At 39.8% G+C, this 18,127-nt stretch overlaps 1 long non-coding RNA gene and 1 pseudogene across 1 annotated transcript; both read right to left on the bottom strand.

Annotated features, from left to right (window-relative positions):
- Window positions 1–8,045: 8,045 nt before the first annotated feature.
- Window positions 8,046–8,985, bottom strand: LOC123890265 (annotated as a pseudogene).
- A 1,414-nt stretch (window positions 8,986–10,399) lies between these two features.
- Window positions 10,400–18,006, bottom strand: LOC123890264. The gene is made up of 5 exons (XR_006802805.1): window positions 17,657–18,006; window positions 17,411–17,481; window positions 11,777–16,564; window positions 11,531–11,601; window positions 10,400–10,684 (listed from the first exon to the last, which is right to left on the bottom strand). It is a non-coding gene; the product is annotated as an uncharacterized LOC123890264 (long non-coding RNA).
- Window positions 18,007–18,127: the final 121 nt, after the last annotated feature.

The raw sequence follows: 18,127 nt of genomic DNA, 5'->3' as shown, positions 1-18,127 counted from the left end.
TGTGTAAAAGACCTCCTAGAGGCAAATTTTATTTCGGAGGCCAGGTATACAACCTGGCTGTCCAACGTTGTACTCGTCAAAAAATCTAATGGAAAGTGGAGGATGTGTTGCGACTATACCGATCTTAACAGGGCTTGCCCTAAGGACTCTTATCCCTTACCTTGCATTGATAGACTTGTTGATAATTCTTCTGGCTTTAAATTATTGTCTTTTATGGATGCTTATTCAGGTTATAACCAAATTCCAATGGCAGTAGCAGATAGAGAAAAAACAGCTTTCATGACCGAGTCGGGCAACTATTACTACAACGTAATGCCCTTCGGTCTCAAAAATGCAGGAGCTACATACCAGCGAATGATGAACAAAGTCTTCCGAGGACAAATAGGAGACATGCTCGAGGTATACATGGACGACATGATCGTAAAATCCCCCGAGGAACTCGACCATGTCGTGCACCTTCGAAAGGTGTTCGAGCAGGCCAGGAGATACAACATGAGATTCAACCCAGAGAAGTGCACCTTCGGGGTCCGAGCAGGTAAATTCCTGGGATTTTACCTAACCGAGCGAGGAATTGAAGCCAACCCTGACAAGTGCAGAGCTTTTGCCGAGCTCCCCACTCCGAGCGATAAGAAGTCCATACAAACTCTTAATGGAATGCTAACATCGCTTTCCAGATTTGTATCCAAATCAGCACAACATGCACTCCCCTTTTTCAAACTACTAAAGAAAGAAGCAGTCTTCGAATGGACAGATGAATGCGAGCAAGCTCTCCAACATCTGAAAAAGGCCTTATCAGAGCCACCTGTCCTCTCACGACCAAGTGACGAGGAGGTATTATACCTGTACCTTTCCGTCGCCTCAGAGGCTGTAAGTGCAGCTCTTATTCGTGAGACAAACGAAGGGCAGAAACCAGTATACTTTACAAGCAAAGCCTTGCAGGGTCCTGAACTAAGGTACCAGCAAATTGAAAAAATAGCCCTTGCACTAGTTTATGCTGCAAGGAGACTAAGACATTATTTCTTGGCCCATACAATTGTGGTCCGAACAGACCAACCAATCAAGTCTTTGCTTGGCCGACCAGATATGGCGGGCAGGATGCTCAAATGGTCCCTCGAGCTCTCAGAATTCGACATTCGTTACGAGAGCAGAAAAGCTCTAAAAGCCCAAGTCCTAGCTGACTTCGTCGCAGAGATGACGAGCTCCTCCCCTGCAGTGGACGGAGCAGATAAATGGACAATCTTTGTAGACGGAGCATCAAGCGCTACAGGAGCAGGTGCAGGCATCATTCTTGAAAATGAGAATGGCTTACTAATCGAGGTCTCCCTAGCACTATCCTTCCCAACTTCGAACAACCAAGCAGAGTATGAAGCATTCCTCGCTGGACTACGTTTGGCTGAGGACTTGCAAGCCAAGGAGATAAAAATCTACACAGATTCGCAACTGGTCGCCTCACAGGTGCTAGGAGAGTATCAGACCAAGAATGATAACCTCTCTGAATACCTAGTGCTAGTAAAGGAAAAGATCACCAAGTTCAACTCTGTTGAAATAGTACATGTTCCCCGCGAGCATAACAAAAGGGCAGACATCCTGTCTAAGCTGGCAAGCACAAAAAGGAAGGGCGGAAACAAATCTGTCATCCAGGAGATACTCCCTCGTCCAAGCATAGAAAAACCAAGCAAGGTTGTGGACATAAACGTCATTGGCGACAAAGACTGCTGGATGACTCCAGTATACAACTTCCTCGAGCACGGAACTCTCCCTGACGACCTGAAACAAGCAGCTATAGTCAGACGAAGAGCCTGCTCCTATGTCATCCTTGACGGAAAATTATACAGGAGAGGATTTTCCATTCCTCTCCTAAAATGTGTAGACGAGGACACAGCAGATTACATCCTGCGCGAAGTCCATGAGGGCATTAACGCCCAACACCTGGGAGGAAGGTCACTTGCCAGGAAAGCTCTACGAGCAGGGTACTATTGGCCTACTATGCAACAGGACGCCAAAGACCACGTAAAAAAATGTGACAAATGCCAAAGACATGGGGATATGCACTTAGCTCCCCCTCGAGAACTAAAATCTTTGTCTTCCCCCTGGCCCTTCGCCTGGTGGGGGATGGACTTACTTGGTCCTTTTACCAAAGGACTTTATCAAAATCGCTACCTAATAGTAGCAGTGGACTACTTCACCAAGTGGGTGGAAGCCGAACCCCTCTCCGACATCACATCACTCAGAGTCCTGCGCTTCTTCAAAAGAAACGTGCTAGCTAGATTCGGAATACCACAGGTGGTAGTCACAGACAACGGAACACAATTTACAGACAAAGATTTTCAAGCATTCCTTGTTGCCCTGGGCACCAAGCAGCACTTCACATCGGTCGAGCACCCCCAAACCAACGGGCAAGCTGAAGCAGCCAACAAAGTGATCTTGAGAGGGTTACGAAGAAGACTTGACCAAAACAAAAAGAAGTGGGTCGAAGAGCTTGACAATGTACTCTGGGCCTATCGAACAACCCCACACTCCACAACTGGAGAAACCCCCTTCCGAATGGTATATGGAACGGAGGCAGTTATCCCCGTAGAAATTGGGGAACCATCTCGTCGGACTGAGCAGCCTCTTGACGAGGAACAAAATGACGAAGCTCTTCGAGAGGAGCTTGACCTCGTCGAAGAAATTCGAACAGGAGCTTCTTTAAAGGAGGCCACCCTGAAGCAGAAAATAGCTGCCCGTCATGACACCAAAGTCATCAAAAGAGAATTCGAGGTGGGCAGCCTCGTCCTAAGACGCAATGCAGATTCCCAGGATGGCAAACTTGCACCCAATTGGGAAGGACCATACCGCGTCATTGACAAAACAGAAAATGGTGCATACTATCTCGAGGACCTTCGAGGAAAGAAACTTCCTCGACCTTGGAATGCCCAGAAATTGAAACAATATTACAGCTAAGTTATTGCCACACTAAAAGGCTGCTCGCACTTCAGAACACAACGAATCGAGCACCTTAAACAACGGAGGGCACCATGGCACACGTGCTCATCTAAAACCATAGCAGGGGAACTAATTCACCATAAGGGAAATGGAACTCCTGCTAGACGAGGATAACTCTTGAAACGAGCCCATCGTCCCCGTGCCACGACCTAGCACCCAGCTCGCGATGGGAGGTTCAGGTTGCGAAGAAGGGTACACTAGCGTGCTTGTATTCGCGTAACTTAGAAACAACTCTAAGTGCTTATACAGTTCCCTAAACTGTTTAAGTCAAAACGGAGGAGACTACCCTCAATAAAACATGCTCAGTATCAAGCAGGGGAAACCTCCCCGGCAAAATAACAACGAGCGCAGCATTCATACATGCAAAAATATGACAAGTATACAAAATTGGCATAAAAATAAACAGGCAAAACTTAGCACACCAACTTGCTCGGACGGGGACACTAACGTGCCCGGACGAACACACTAACTTGCTCGGACAAGCACACCGACGTGCTCGTACGAACACATCAAACGAACACATGACGTGCTCGAACGATCAAAACAGGGAGGGGATACTCCCCGGTTCCAGTTCGAACAACGAAATTTCAGTCAGGCCAATAACGGGGAAGAAAACCTCCCCGGCCCAACGTTGGCAAACAAATTAGCATAAAATTTCGCTAAGTTAAAAATGGGGAATAAAACTCCCCGGCTCATATCTCAGGCGAAATTTTATCCAAGTTAGAAACGGGGAGGAGAACCTCCCCGGCTCAAGATTGATAACTAAATTTCATAAAATTTTCTAAGACGGGGAGGCTCCCCGGTTGAAATTTTAAACAACGAAATTTCCCCATAATTTTCTAAGTTAAAAAGACGGGGAGGCTCCCCGGTTGAAATTTTAAAACAACGAAATTTCCCCATAATTTTCTAAGTTAAAAAAGGAGGAAACATACACGCGAGCAAAAAATATAAACGTACATACGAGCAGTTATAAACAAGCATAAATAGATAAACGGGCACCTGCCCGGAATTGTCATAAAAATAAAAAGACGGGGACAAAAGCCCACTTGTTCCAATATTACAAATCATGGCTCAAAGGCCCCAAAAATCCAGAGACAAAAATAAATTACAATAGAAAGGATGGGGACATCTACTCCTCGCATCCATCTTCCTGCTCGTCACCCTGTTCGCCCTCACGACCCTCCTCCTCAGCATCTTCTTCCTCCTCGTCAGAGTCAGCCAGGCCGGCCGGGATAACAATCTGGCCATCCTTGACCTGCCCGTTCACATGTATTCCTCGGGTCACCAGCTCCACGTCAGGATTAAGGCACTTGATTTGCTGCACGGCATTTTCAAAGGCGTACTCAGTGCCCTCTACAAAATCATGGGACAGTTGGGCAATCACCTTGACCAAGTCTGCCCGGGTGGTCAGCCCCTCAGCAGCCTTATGCTCGTCCTCGCCCGGTGCCATAGCAGCGGTGAGCCTTTCAATCTCAGCCCGAGCAGCATCCAAATCTTCTCCCCTTTTACGGTGCTCGTCCAGCTGGTCACCCCAATGCTTTTGCTTCTCCTTTAGATCTTCCACAGCAATTTTGAGCTGGTTGATCCGACCTTTGGACCGCTCGTGTCTGGCCTGGGCAGTGTTCAGCTGCTCGACTAAAGACTCCCGCTCGTCACCAAGGACAAGGGAGCTCGAGACCATCCGCACCATAGCAGCCATGTCACGAGCATGCTGCTGCCTACGGACCTCCGGTTCCTGATCAAGAATAGCAGCCCTTTCAGTTTCAAAGACCTCCGGAGGATACTTCTCAAAAAATTTGTCCACGGTAAAGCACCGAGGAACTGGAAACTTGCTGCATCCTCCCATGCCCGCATCTTCAACCGAGGGATCTTCCTCTCTTGTCCTCTTCGCTGGAGGAGGTCGGGGAGCTGAGGTAGGGGTGCCCGAACCAACACCCGAGGTCCCAATAACCTGCACGGAAGGGGTCCCCGGCCTCACTTCCTGGGAAGCCCTGGCAACAACCTTCTTTTTTCCTCGGCCAGACCTGCTCGCCTTCTCATCCTGCTTGGCCTTCAACATGCGCTCGGCAATGGTTTCCATTTCGTCTGCAAATAAAAGACGAACACGTTAGTAAAAGACGAGGAATGCACAAAATAATAGCAGAAATTTTTCTAAGTTAAAAAGAAAGGAAGAAATACCCAAACAAAGTTTAACCTCCCCGGCATTTTTGCACTTGAGGAGGGTCCTAGTATTAATAAAGCGGGGAGAAGCCTTAGGCTCCCCGTGTTCATCTCTTATGGTAACTCCCTTACGAGTCGTCCAGACCCCGGGAGTAAAACCGTCCACAAAAGCCTTCAAACTTTCGAAGGCAGCCATATCCTCGGGAGACAAGTCTGCGTCCCCGGTTGTATATTCCTTAGGCTCCTTCAAGAAATGGGTGTACGACCAGCTTAACGGGAACTTAGGGACTGCCCGGACTATAACTTGCCCGCTGGTATCCTTACGGGCAACACCTTGCTCGTCCCTATCTTCCTCCAGCTCCAATAAACTCTCCCGGGCAGATGAAGACTCTGGCCGGACGACGAAGTACCTCTCCTTAAAATCCTTAACGGAATCTACGAACATCTTGAATAATTTAACATCCTCGTGATGCTTTAATGAAACCCAATTCTGACGAGGTGCTCGCCCAACCTCCCTCGTCGGCTTACGCTGAATCTTGAAGATTCTAAAGAAAAGGGGAAGAGTGGGAAGAACGCCTTTATACGTACAGAGGTGCTCGAATCCCATAATAAAAGACCACGAGTTCGGATGCAGCTGCGACGGAGCCACCTGCAAGGCTTTAAGCACGCTGGCCGCAAAGGGGCTGAACGGCAGCCTGAGCCCCATCTCCTTAAAAACAAATTCGTACATAGCGAAACCATGCCCGTCAAAAGACGAGCACACCCGTTCACCCTCCCCGGGTATACGGGTCGACCAATTTTGAAGCCCGTCTACTCTCTGCTGCTCGACGGTCATATATAATCTTGGATCCTGGGAACTAAGCGCCGAGGCTATTCCCCGGGGTTCTGGAGCAACCCAATCCAGCGCAGGATCGGTTATGCAGTCGACCAATGTATACTTCTCCGCACCTTGGCTTTCCACAACCTCCTCGGACTCTGACATTTTACAACCTGAAATGCAGCAAAAACAAAGTGAATTCGATGATCAAATCCACCCTTTCACCGCAATTCAAGTGAAAGGGCGCAGGATAGGACGAGGACGCTGTCCCCGACCAAAGCCCTTTTCAAATGGCAATCAAGATCGTTTCCGAGGAGGATAAGGCAAATAAAGACGGGGAGATAAGCTCCTCGGCATGAAATTTTGACAACAAATTTCATGTAAAAATTTCTAAGTTAAAAACGGGGAGGTAAGCTCCCCGGCAAAAAGTTTAAACAGCAAAATTCATGCAAAATTTTCTAAGTTAAAAAACGGGGAGATAGGCTCCTCGTCACCTAAACAAACTATCCAAAGTTTCAAACGGGGAGATAGGCTCCCCGGCTCCTAAACAAACTATCCAAAGTTTCAAACGGGGAGATAGGCTCCCCGGCTCTTAATAAACTATCCAAAGTTTGAAACGGGGAGATAGGCTCCCCGCCACTAGTCGTCTAATTTAGAGTTTCAGAAGGGAGGAAACCTCCCCGGCACCAAGTTCATATGGTGCCCGGCACATTCATCCTATTGTTCATAAATTCATGCAATCTTCATGTAAAAACGCCCAAAACTGGGCAGAAACAACAAAAAATGAATCTAAAGAGCAAAATTTGAAAGAATTACCTTGAATATGAATGAGGTCTGGAGAACGATTTGACTAGTAAGTTGAAACTTCAGAGAATTCACAATTGAAGAGAGAGAGTGAAAAGTAAGAATGAAGTTCACTCTCCTCTATTATATAGATCAAGCCAGGGGAGTGAAGAGACGCTTTGATCCAATGGTCCTTACACTCCCTCGTAAAAATCAAAGCAGTAAATGCGCCCTTTCGCATTCCCAGTAACAAAACCTCCTCGTCATAATGACGAGCAATAAAACCCCCTCGTTGCTAACTTCCTCGTCATAAGCAACGAGCAACAATTCTTTCTTGAAAAATCATCTCCTCGTCATCATTACGCGCAACAATACTTCTCGTTGTTATCTCTTCGCTATAGCAACGAGCAACTGTTCCATCTTGTGCAATATCTCCTCGCAGGAGATACGAGCAACGCATACTTCCTCGTAACCATAATTACGAGCAGGATATTAAACACCCTCGAAAAATCGATTCGTGCAAAACATTGCAGATACTTGCTACGAGCAAGGCCTTGACGAGCAAGTTCCTCGTCCACATTCGTTCAAGAGAGGTTGCAAGGAAACTTCCTTTTGCACTTGGGCACACATCTAAAGTCATTACCCCTATGCCTAGGAGCAACGACTTGGGGGGCTCCTGTTCTGGACTAGACTAATGCTAGTCCACCTAGACCCTCACAAAGTCCACATGGCTTGCCCAATCACCGCCATGTCAGCATGGCACAACCTCTCAACCAAGATAGGGTAAAATTACTACTCTACCCACTATCTAAGGGTAATATCTTGGCAGTCCCTCTTAATGGGCCTTGGCTAATCCAGCCCACTAAGAGGACCTTTGGCCCAGAGCTGGGGGCTATAAATACTCTCCCTCATGGGAGAGCAAGGTAGACACTATTCATTATCACAATTACTCTCTCTCTCTAACCTCCCTCTAAGTACCTCTTTGCTCTCTATATTCCTTGTCTGACTTTGGCATCGGAGCACCTGCAGGTACAACCCCCCCCTCCGTGGATCATCTGCTCGGATTGCTTCCTACCACCTGCTCAACGGACTTCCAGCTGGCCTCCTACCTGTTCTGATCAACAGTTAAGATCACTCACCTTCAAAACAATTTCCTGTGGCAATGTCATATGATGTGTACAGTTAGAAGTAGTTGGAGATTGTTTGCTTGATTATGCAAGTATTTCTCCATTCATTGTAGGACGGCGGAAGTATATTATAACCATAGACAGGGGACACAAAACAAAATATGGTTTCACCATTGCAAAAACAGGTAGGAAATAAGATTTGATATGTCAATCAGGTTGAAAATACATTTTCATATAACACTTCTATAGATAAATTGTTTAGGACATTTAAACCATTCCATATTTAGCTGTAGATCTATGGTCTCCAACTTCCACATCCCAGTTCAGAATCCAAATCTACTTCTTTCAACCCCTTTTCTTTCAGCAAATTTCTTTCTGTGTCAAGATTTACCTCAGCAGCGACCAACTCTGTCTTCAGTTTTTCTACTTGAATAGCTTTCTCCACAAAACTTTTCATTCCTAAAGCAGATTGAACATGTGGCTCTAGCCAACTAAGATCAAATTTAAATTTCTCAAGTTCATTCCATAAAACTTGAAGTTCCTTACAACCTTGTTCATTCATATCTTTCACTTTTCTAGTCTTAAGAAAATAAATAACTCTCCCCAATGCAGAGCACACCAACTCTGCATCAGCATCTTTAGTAGAATCCTTTTCATAGCCTTGAACTGCAGGATTTGGCCTTGGGACTTCCACTTCCATGTGCTCAGTTTGACTTACTGACACAAATCTCAACGCCAACAATACAAACATCATTCACAATAAACCCCTTTTTAGGATCATGAAGTTCAGCTAAAGATATGAATGATGGGAAACCCCGGCTCCTCTTGCTTGATTTGAACTGAATGTCACATACTGAAGGCAAATTCATGCATGTAAGATGAGCCAATTTAGTTGCATATAAAAAGAGAATGGAATCGATGGATGCGTATATGACTATAAACAATTCCATATGCATATACCTCTAGAGATTGTTCTGTTGGTATTGAGCTGATTTAACACAAGCAAATTATATTTCACATCTCTATTCCATCTCTCAGAAATTTCATTAATCTGCATAACTTCTAAACAAATTGATAAGTTGTCGTTTCTTTTGATCCCTTTTGGATACACAGAAATCCTCCTAAAACAAAACAAAATCAGATCAAAATACAAAAAAGTAATTATATTTATATATCTACATGCCGGTGGGAATTCATTCATTGAATTAAAGACCATACCATGGATAACCGCCTAGGACAAAAAGCTCGGATGATATCTTCTCATCCTTTACACCAGAGAAGTTCTCAATCTTCCATGTGAATTTTTCAACACTACATTTTTCATGCTCCATTTCTGAAAATCTACAAAAATACGCGCACAGAATAAATCAATCAATATAAGTGAGAGACCTACACACCTGCTTATATATATAGAAAAAATAACGTGAGAAGCAACAGAAGCGGTAAGATAGTATTAACATTACAATTATTACTAGTAAGAGCAATTTAGTTCCCGAGGAAGGCACAACTTACAAAAATAAAGTCAGACTCAGAGAGGTTATCTAGGAGTATATTGTATTTTTAATTTAATGCACTTAATTTTTAGAAATGTGGGATGGATTACTAAAGTTGCTCCTCACATTTAAACTATAGTTGCTCTCCACATTGAAACTATTCTGTGTTTTTTTAAAAAAAAATTAAAAGATTTTCGTGTAAAATTTGTTTGAGACCTCTAAACGTGTTGAGTTGGCTTTGTAAATCATGAATGGTTAAAAATTAAAATTGTTGTAAATTGCCTTGAAAACGTGAAGAAAAAAAACACTAGTCTGCTGTTTTTCGCCCCGGGCGAAAAAACCTGTGCCCCGGGCGAAATTTGAAGCAGGAAAAAAGGGGGCTCTCTGTTTTGTCGCCCCAGGCGAAAGTTTTGGTGCCTCAGGCGAAAATTTTCGCCCCAGGCGGAAAAAGTGGTGCCTCGGGCGAAAATTGCTGCAGGGTATTTAAAGGGTCACGTTTTCTGTTTTTTCACAACAAGTTTTTAGGGTTTCTAAGGCCAACAATACAGCTAGGGTTAAAAGAGATCATCTTGAGAAGACTCTAGGGTTGGGGAATCACTCTATCATCTTGGGAAACACTTTCATATTGAATTTCTTGGTCACGGGAAGAAATTCGGGCTTAGGGTAGAATTAGGATCAAAGCTAATTCTTGTAACTCTATTGTGAGATTTCATTGTAATCAAGAACATCATTTGATAGTGGATCGGAGAGCTGCTCTCTCCCCCAGAGTAGGTCACATTGACTGAACTGGGTAAACAATTTTCTTGTGTTCCTTTTCTTTATCGCTTTATCTTTTGATTTGTGATTATTATTGCCAATCTCATTATTTGATTGCTTAATCGTTATTTGCTCCACACATCAATTACTTTATTGGTGTCACGACCCAACTCCAATCGTGACCGGCGCACGAACTAATACTAGTCCGGCAAGCCTAATGACCGAATTTGACAAACAATAAATATATTATTTCCAAATGACTATTTATTTTAGAACAATTTTACTGAAATTTCGACAAAGTCTCATCTATATTTTCAATGTTTCCAAATCAGAATAAATCCTGTTTGCAGCATATACATCATTCAGTCAGAATTTTCAAAATATACATGTTTAAATTTATACATTTCAAAACAAGATATTCCTAGACTCAAAATAGCTGCAGATACTCGATCAACTCCAAATATACATATACAAAATAGTTTTTATCAAGAAGGCCTACCAAAAGAGTGACATTGACAAATCTTTAACTCTGCTAGAAGCTTTCTATTCAGTTGACTTTGAATCTGAAAAAAAAATATAAGATGAAGGAGTAAGTCACAAGGACTTAGTGAGAGATAACAACCACTACCAACTAGATGGGAAACACACAAGGCACGAGCATTTGATTTTTAGAAAGCTTGTAACAATTCTTGTAAAGTAGTAATTTGGTAATATAAATAATATTCGATTCAAATCATTATAGAGTTTGAAATTTAAATAAGAAAAATATAGAAATCCAATCAAATAAAAAGATTTGTTACGAAAGAATCGAGAGACGGCTCCATCTCGTTGATAGCCCTTTCCTCCTAAGAGTGGCCTTTCACTTAGGGGCGGCTCCATCTAACGGATAGCCCTTTTCTCCTCGATTACGAAAATGCATCCTCATCAAATCAATAAAAGAATTTGTTACGATAGAATCAAGAGACGGCTCCATCTCGTTGATAGCCCTTTCCTCCTAAGAGCGGCCTTTCACTTAGGGGCGGCTCCATCTAACGGATAGCCCTTTTCTCCTTGATATCGTATAACTAGGTGCACCTAGATCGTTATTCTCGTTAACAGCTAAATGGTCAAAATCGTGAATTCAAAATACATTCCACTAAAACCATGTTTTAACAACAATTCCAAACTTATGTAAAATTAAACACAATCAAACCATAATTTTCAATCCGCTACTTTATATATCATAAGAAATCAAACTATCATAAGAAATCAAACTAGAGTCCATATGTAAACAAATAAGGATGACGAAGACGGTTTCAAAGGCGTGTTTCCCAATAAAAATATTTATAATCAATATTAACATAGAAAATTAGTAACATATAATTTATAACGGTAGTTAAAATAAGTGATAATGATCGTCATCAACTCACAGTTATGACGAATCAACTAAGTTTGCTCTCCCACCACTCCTGAGAAGCATGTGAAGCTTCCAGCGTCATATCTGAGTATCAATAATATTATATTTTCCTTTAGATTCACAAACTCATAATAGAACTTTAGTAATGATAGATAACCATGAAATCCTATAATATTATACTCTAACTTCTGAAATTAATTTCTAACCCACTAATCATGTCTAATTATACACTAATTGAAATGTAAGTTGATAAATATACCTCAAAGAGTCTCAATGAACGATTTTCCAAGAGTGGGTATTCATCTCCTTCCTTAAAGCATTAACCCTAACCCCAAAATTATACCCAATAATATTTGTGGAAGCATGAGAAAGCTTATACTAGAGATGTAGTGTCTTCCTTTTAAGTGTAGGGTTGATATTTGTTGTTGGAATGAGAAGAGATGAAATGGAAAGATAGAGAAAAGGAAAGAAAGAAAAAACGTGGAACAGGGGAAGTAGAGAAAGTGAAAGAAGAAACTAGAAATGTGGAGAATTGATGGGTGGGGTGGGGTTCAGTGGTTTTTATTTATTTTTATTATTATTTATTTATTTTTTAAATGAAACGGTGCGTTTCAATCTTCCCCCCTTAAAAAAATTCGTCCTCGAATTTATACTACTAACCTTGATTCTCAAATAAACGTGGATACTTGTCACACATGACTTATCTGGGTTCTCAAGCTATTATCTCGTTAAACAATCTCTGTCGTAGATTATTTACTTAAACGATACCCTTTGATCATAAACATATATATCACTTTCTTATCTATATATTATAGTTGTCAAATGGTTCGACATAAGAAAATCCTAGTCTAGCTGCACATTTTCATGACTAATCACATGAAAGGGTCATAAAGGTATTTCTAGAGCATAGAAATATAACAATCACATGGACTGTCGAGAGATATGGTCGAAGGGCTAAACGATAAGCTAGAAGTTTGAATTTCTGCCAAAACTTCATTCCAATGAACCTTGAACCAATTTTCCCATTTTTTGTCAAACCACAATACACCCTACATTGGTGAAACACGTAGGAATACATGGACTCCCACCCTAAGCCTTAAGGATGACACCTCTGATTGGAGTAGGACTCTTCCTACTTCGAGTTAGCATTAAACACTCTTAGATGATCTTAACCTTTTCAATAATATGTTGAATCAACTCTAGGCCCACTAGTTTAGACTAGCCAACATCCAATCATACTATCAAAGACATACATTGTCTACATATAATGCCTCAAAGGCGCCACTTTAATACTAGATTGGTAACTATTTATATGAAAATTATATCATAGAAAAAATATTGATCAACTTCCTCCAATATTAACAACAATAGCACGAAACATATTCTCTATGTATTGTATAGTTTTAACAGATTGACCATCAGTCCGAGGGTAATGATTGTACTAAGATTTAAAACGGGTTTCCATTTCAGATAGACTTCCAAAACAGAGCAGTCAACTGAGCCATGTTGCTAAAGATAATAGAGATTGACATACCATGTAAAGAAAGGATCTCGTTTAAATAAATCTTAACATAATGATCTACGGATGGTTTAAAGTTTCTACTGTTGCTTGTATGTAAAATGGTCTACTGTTGGCACAATTCCACTAGCATTCTTGCTGTAACTAACTAAAATTCAACAATAGACCTTAGAATCACATCTCTTTTAGTTCAATGGTCTATTACTTTAGGCATTTGGAATCATACTTTCACATCTTACAATCATTAAAACAATATACTCAAGGTTCTCACTCTTGTGACATCTGTAAGACCACCCCCAACAAGAACTTATATAAGGTTGCAACATTACTTTCAAACAAAACACGCAAGGAATTGAACATAAAATTAAAGGTACCGAACTTAAATTATGTCTTGAACAATGATGTATGGAGGTTTTGGGAGTAGCACTTCACACACTTCTAGTTTTATTTGACACCCTGCTTTTACTATAATCATTGCAGCACATCAAAATCTCCTTTCCACCAACATGCTTTCGCTGCGCAACTCTGATTTGTTTGGTAAGTAGTTTATGACCGTATTCCATAATACTCACCTAATCTACTCTCTACTGTTTCAATTTATCAACTCGTGATCTAATAACCCAAGAAACATATAGTAAGAAATATTGAGAGGTTTAAAAAATTAGTCTTCAAGAGCTTATAAATAAATAAAAAATAAAAATACTTGTTTCATTCATTCCAGAAGTTAATCACCTTGAATGACTATCACAGGGCATCATTCTATTATAATTAGTATTTATGTTATATAAACCACCTACTTCATATTTAATTTACATCTTAATAGTCTACCAACCAAGCCTGGATATACTCAATCCAAATGTATTCCTAAATCAAGGAATATTAAATTTCAAGTTTAATAATATCCTTATCAAGGCTTAAATTTTACTGATAAATATGTCAATAGCCTAGAAGCTACTAACCAATGCAGAGTTAATAGGTGGTTTTCCGTCTGTTTCTATTGCTTAGGAATTTCACATATAAGTAATTTTTATTTTATTTTATTTTGGTGACTCATAAGAAAAGGTAGAATTTTGAGACTTGAAAAGAAATTTTTCAATCCTAGTAGGTCTTCAGTACAATCTTGATTTGAAAACTCTCAGGTTTATGACCGTTATCCTAACTCTATCAAATATCCATAAAGATGTTAGAGCATTAGTAAACTCAAAAGACATAACCAGAATTATATAATGCTCATAGTATGTGCAAAGAGTTTTCATTGAAATAAGACCCCTCTCAACCTTTAATTGGTGATGCCTAGACCGCAAATCATTCCTAGACAAAACACTTAGCTTCTTGAGGTTATCAAACAACTCGTCAATTCAAAGTAAACAATATTCACTCGTTACTACCCTACTATTCGATTCTCTACCACACAATATCACATGGGTACGGTTCATCTTTCTTCCCTATAAACAATATCACGGCTTCCCAAGGAAAAGAAGTTGGACTAATAAATATCTTATTGAGAAAATCATATAGCTTCTCCCTTACACTTAAAGTTATGCTAACTATTTGATTAAGAGGTATGGATGTCATTGAGTGTTAGGAACCAAGTTTATAGAGATCTTAATATTCTTATCATGAGGCAATCTAAGAAATTCTTCAGGAAAAACATTAGGAAACTCACGTTTTTGGAACTATTTAATGTTTTTTCTTCACTCACTTGTATTTCCATAATCAAGAATAATTATCCATAATAACTCCCTTTTTAAATACATTGTTAGATCCTAAACAAGAGGTTAAATTATATGGTACAAAATCACGTTCTACTCGCAAAGGATAAAAGCGATTACCCAATATCTCAATTCTCACTCCCTTGTTATAACAGACTAAGGTGATATGATGGAAGAACATCCAATTCATACACAACATCCTGTCATAATCTATACTAAAGCTACTAGTGTTAATTCATGACTAGATAATAATTGTGTCATAGCTGCCAAGGACGACCCCTCCTGTTATTGCATACTCAACCACATTGAAAGTACATTTTACCCTCTTTGAAAAAAAAAAAATTCAGATTGAAATCAACCTTTAGAGTCAAAATTATTCTAAGGAAAAGTGAATTATCTATATGCCCCATAATCTAATCTACGACTCTACACTGTGTAAAAAAATTTGTCTACTAGAACTATTTCTCTTGTGATACTAATATTTGTTGTGCCTTGAAAGTTCTGCAAAACGAGTTTTGTTCTTTGAAATTGACATAACCTCAGTTTGTTTAAATCCCTCATAGTCATAATTTAAACCATCTCCAAAACTTTCTAGAAGAAAACGAGTCATAAACAATCAAGAGATCTCACTCCATACCAACGTCGATGATCCTATTTGTACAGGTAAGTGTATCAAACAAGTCATATACCAAATCCTCCAACTTAAATGATGTCAACTTCACTGCCCTTATATCTGAGCATCCTAACGCTTTTTATAACCTCTTTAGATAGTCAATGAATTTAAGTGGATCCTCACGCACACTCGACGTAGAAAAGGTAAGGGTTTAAGTATCATGAATTTCTCTATATCAACATCAATCTCTCTAGATGGGGTTATCGTCTAGTACTCACCTTGGCTAACTACTTGTGACCCATCAAAATTTGTTTGTCTTAGATTATCATTATCATGCTACTTCTCAACAACAATCACAATAAGTTGTTGCAATACCTTTAGCAATATTTGTCTTACTCTAGGCACCTCAACACTAACTACTACTACTACAACCAATCACGTCCGTCGACAACGAGTACGACTGAATCATGACCTCTTTGACTAGGGTTTTAAGGTTGGAAAGTAAACGTATAAGGAACAAACTTCACTTATAGTGGTGATCCTAGTGTTGGGTGATATACTCACTAAACGAAAGGAAATTTACCGAATATTAGACAAGACGACAAACAGAGTGAGACAAATCAAATACCAAAAGAGAGATGATAGGATTGGACAACAAGTGAGATAGAGACTACCATAGAGTACTAATAGCTTCTTGCAAGTAAATGGTGCCGCGGTTCACAATTTACTAGCAAAAATCTATTATCACTCTATGTCTGCAGCTATTAGGATCTACAACCGAGCTCTGATACCAACTTTGTCACGACCCAACTCCAATCGTGACCGGCGCACGAACTAATACTAGTCCGGCAAGCCTAATGACCGAATTTGACAAACAATAAATATATTATTTCCAAATGACTATTTATTTTAGAACAATTTTACTGAAATTTCGACAAAGTCTCATCTATATTTTCAATGTTTCCAAATCAGAATAAATCCTGTTTGCAGCATATACATCATTCAGTCAGAATTTTCAAAATATACATGTTTAAATTTATACATTTCAAAACAAGATATTCCTAGACTCAAAATAGCTGCAGATACTCGATCAACTCCAAATATACATATACAAAATAGTTTTTATCAAGAAGGCCTACCAAAAGAGTGACATTGACAAATCTTTAACTCTGCTAGAAGCTTTCTATTCAGTTGACTTTGAATCTGAAAAAAAAATATAAGATGAAGGAGTAAGTCACAAGGACTTAGTGAGAGATAACAACCACTACCAACTAGATGGGAAACACACAAGGCACGAGCATTTGATTTTTAGAAAGCTTGTAACAATTCTTGTAAAGTAGTAATTTGGTAATATAAATAATATTCGATTCAAATCATTATAGAGTTTGAAATTTAAATAAGAAAAATATAGAAATCCAATCAAATAAAAAGATTTGTTACGAAAGAATCGAGAGACGGCTCCATCTCGTTGATAGCCCTTTCCTCCTAAGAGTGGCCTTTCACTTAGGGGCGGCTCCATCTAACGGATAGCCCTTTTCTCCTCGATTACGAAAATGCATCCTCATCAAATCAATAAAAGAATTTGTTACGATAGAATCAAGAGACGGCTCCATCTCGTTGATAGCCCTTTCCTCCTAAGAGCGGCCTTTCACTTAGGGGCGGCTCCATCTAACGGATAGCCCTTTTCTCCTTGATATCGTATAACTAGGTGCACCTAGATCGTTATTCTCGTTAACAGCTAAATGGTCAAAATCGTGAATTCAAAATACATTCCACTAAAACCATGTTTTAACAACAATTCCAAACTTATGTAAAATTAAACACAATCAAACCATAATTTTCAATCCGCTACTTTATATATCATAAGAAATCAAACTATCATAAGAAATCAAACTAGAGTCCATATGTAAACAAATAAGGATGACGAAGACGGTTTCAAAGGCGTGTTTCCCAATAAAAATATTTATAATCAATATTAACATAGAAAATTAGTAACATATAATTTATAACGGTAGTTAAAATAAGTGATAATGATCGTCATCAACTCACAGTTATGACGAATCAACTAAGTTTGCTCTCCCACCACTCCTGAGAAGCATGTGAAGCTTCCAGCGTCATATCTGAGTATCAATAATATTATATTTTCCTTTAGATTCACAAACTCATAATAGAACTTTAGTAATGATAGATAACCATGAAATCCTATAATATTATACTCTAACTTCTGAAATTAATTTCTAACCCACTAATCATGTCTAATTATACACTAATTGAAATGTAAGTTGATAAATATACCTCAAAGAGTCTCAATGAACGATTTTCCAAGAGTGGGTATTCATCTCCTTCCTTAAAGCATTAACCCTAACCCCAAAATTATACCCAATAATATTTGTGGAAGCATGAGAAAGCTTATACTAGAGATGTAGTGTCTTCCTTTTAAGTGTAGGGTTGATATTTGTTGTTGGAATGAGAAGAGATGAAATGGAAAGATAGAGAAAAGGAAAGAAAGAAAAAACGTGGAACAGGGGAAGTAGAGAAAGTGAAAGAAGAAACTAGAAATGTGGAGAATTGATGGGTGGGGTGGGGTTCAGTGGTTTTTATTTATTTTTATTATTATTTATTTATTTTTTAAATGAAACGGTGCGTTTCAATTGGTGTGATTCAATCCGAATTCACAACAAAAATATCCTACACGTCATGTTATAGTCTATCAACTGACAACACTTCTTTGCTTTAAGCGTTGTTATGGCCGGAATGATGAATAGT

Source organism: Trifolium pratense, linkage group LG6 (genome assembly GCF_020283565.1).
Source record: "Trifolium pratense cultivar HEN17-A07 linkage group LG6, ARS_RC_1.1, whole genome shotgun sequence".
NCBI classification, from domain to species: Eukaryota; Viridiplantae; Streptophyta; class Magnoliopsida; order Fabales; family Fabaceae; genus Trifolium; species Trifolium pratense.
This window is presented reverse-complemented; position numbering and strand designations above follow the sequence as displayed.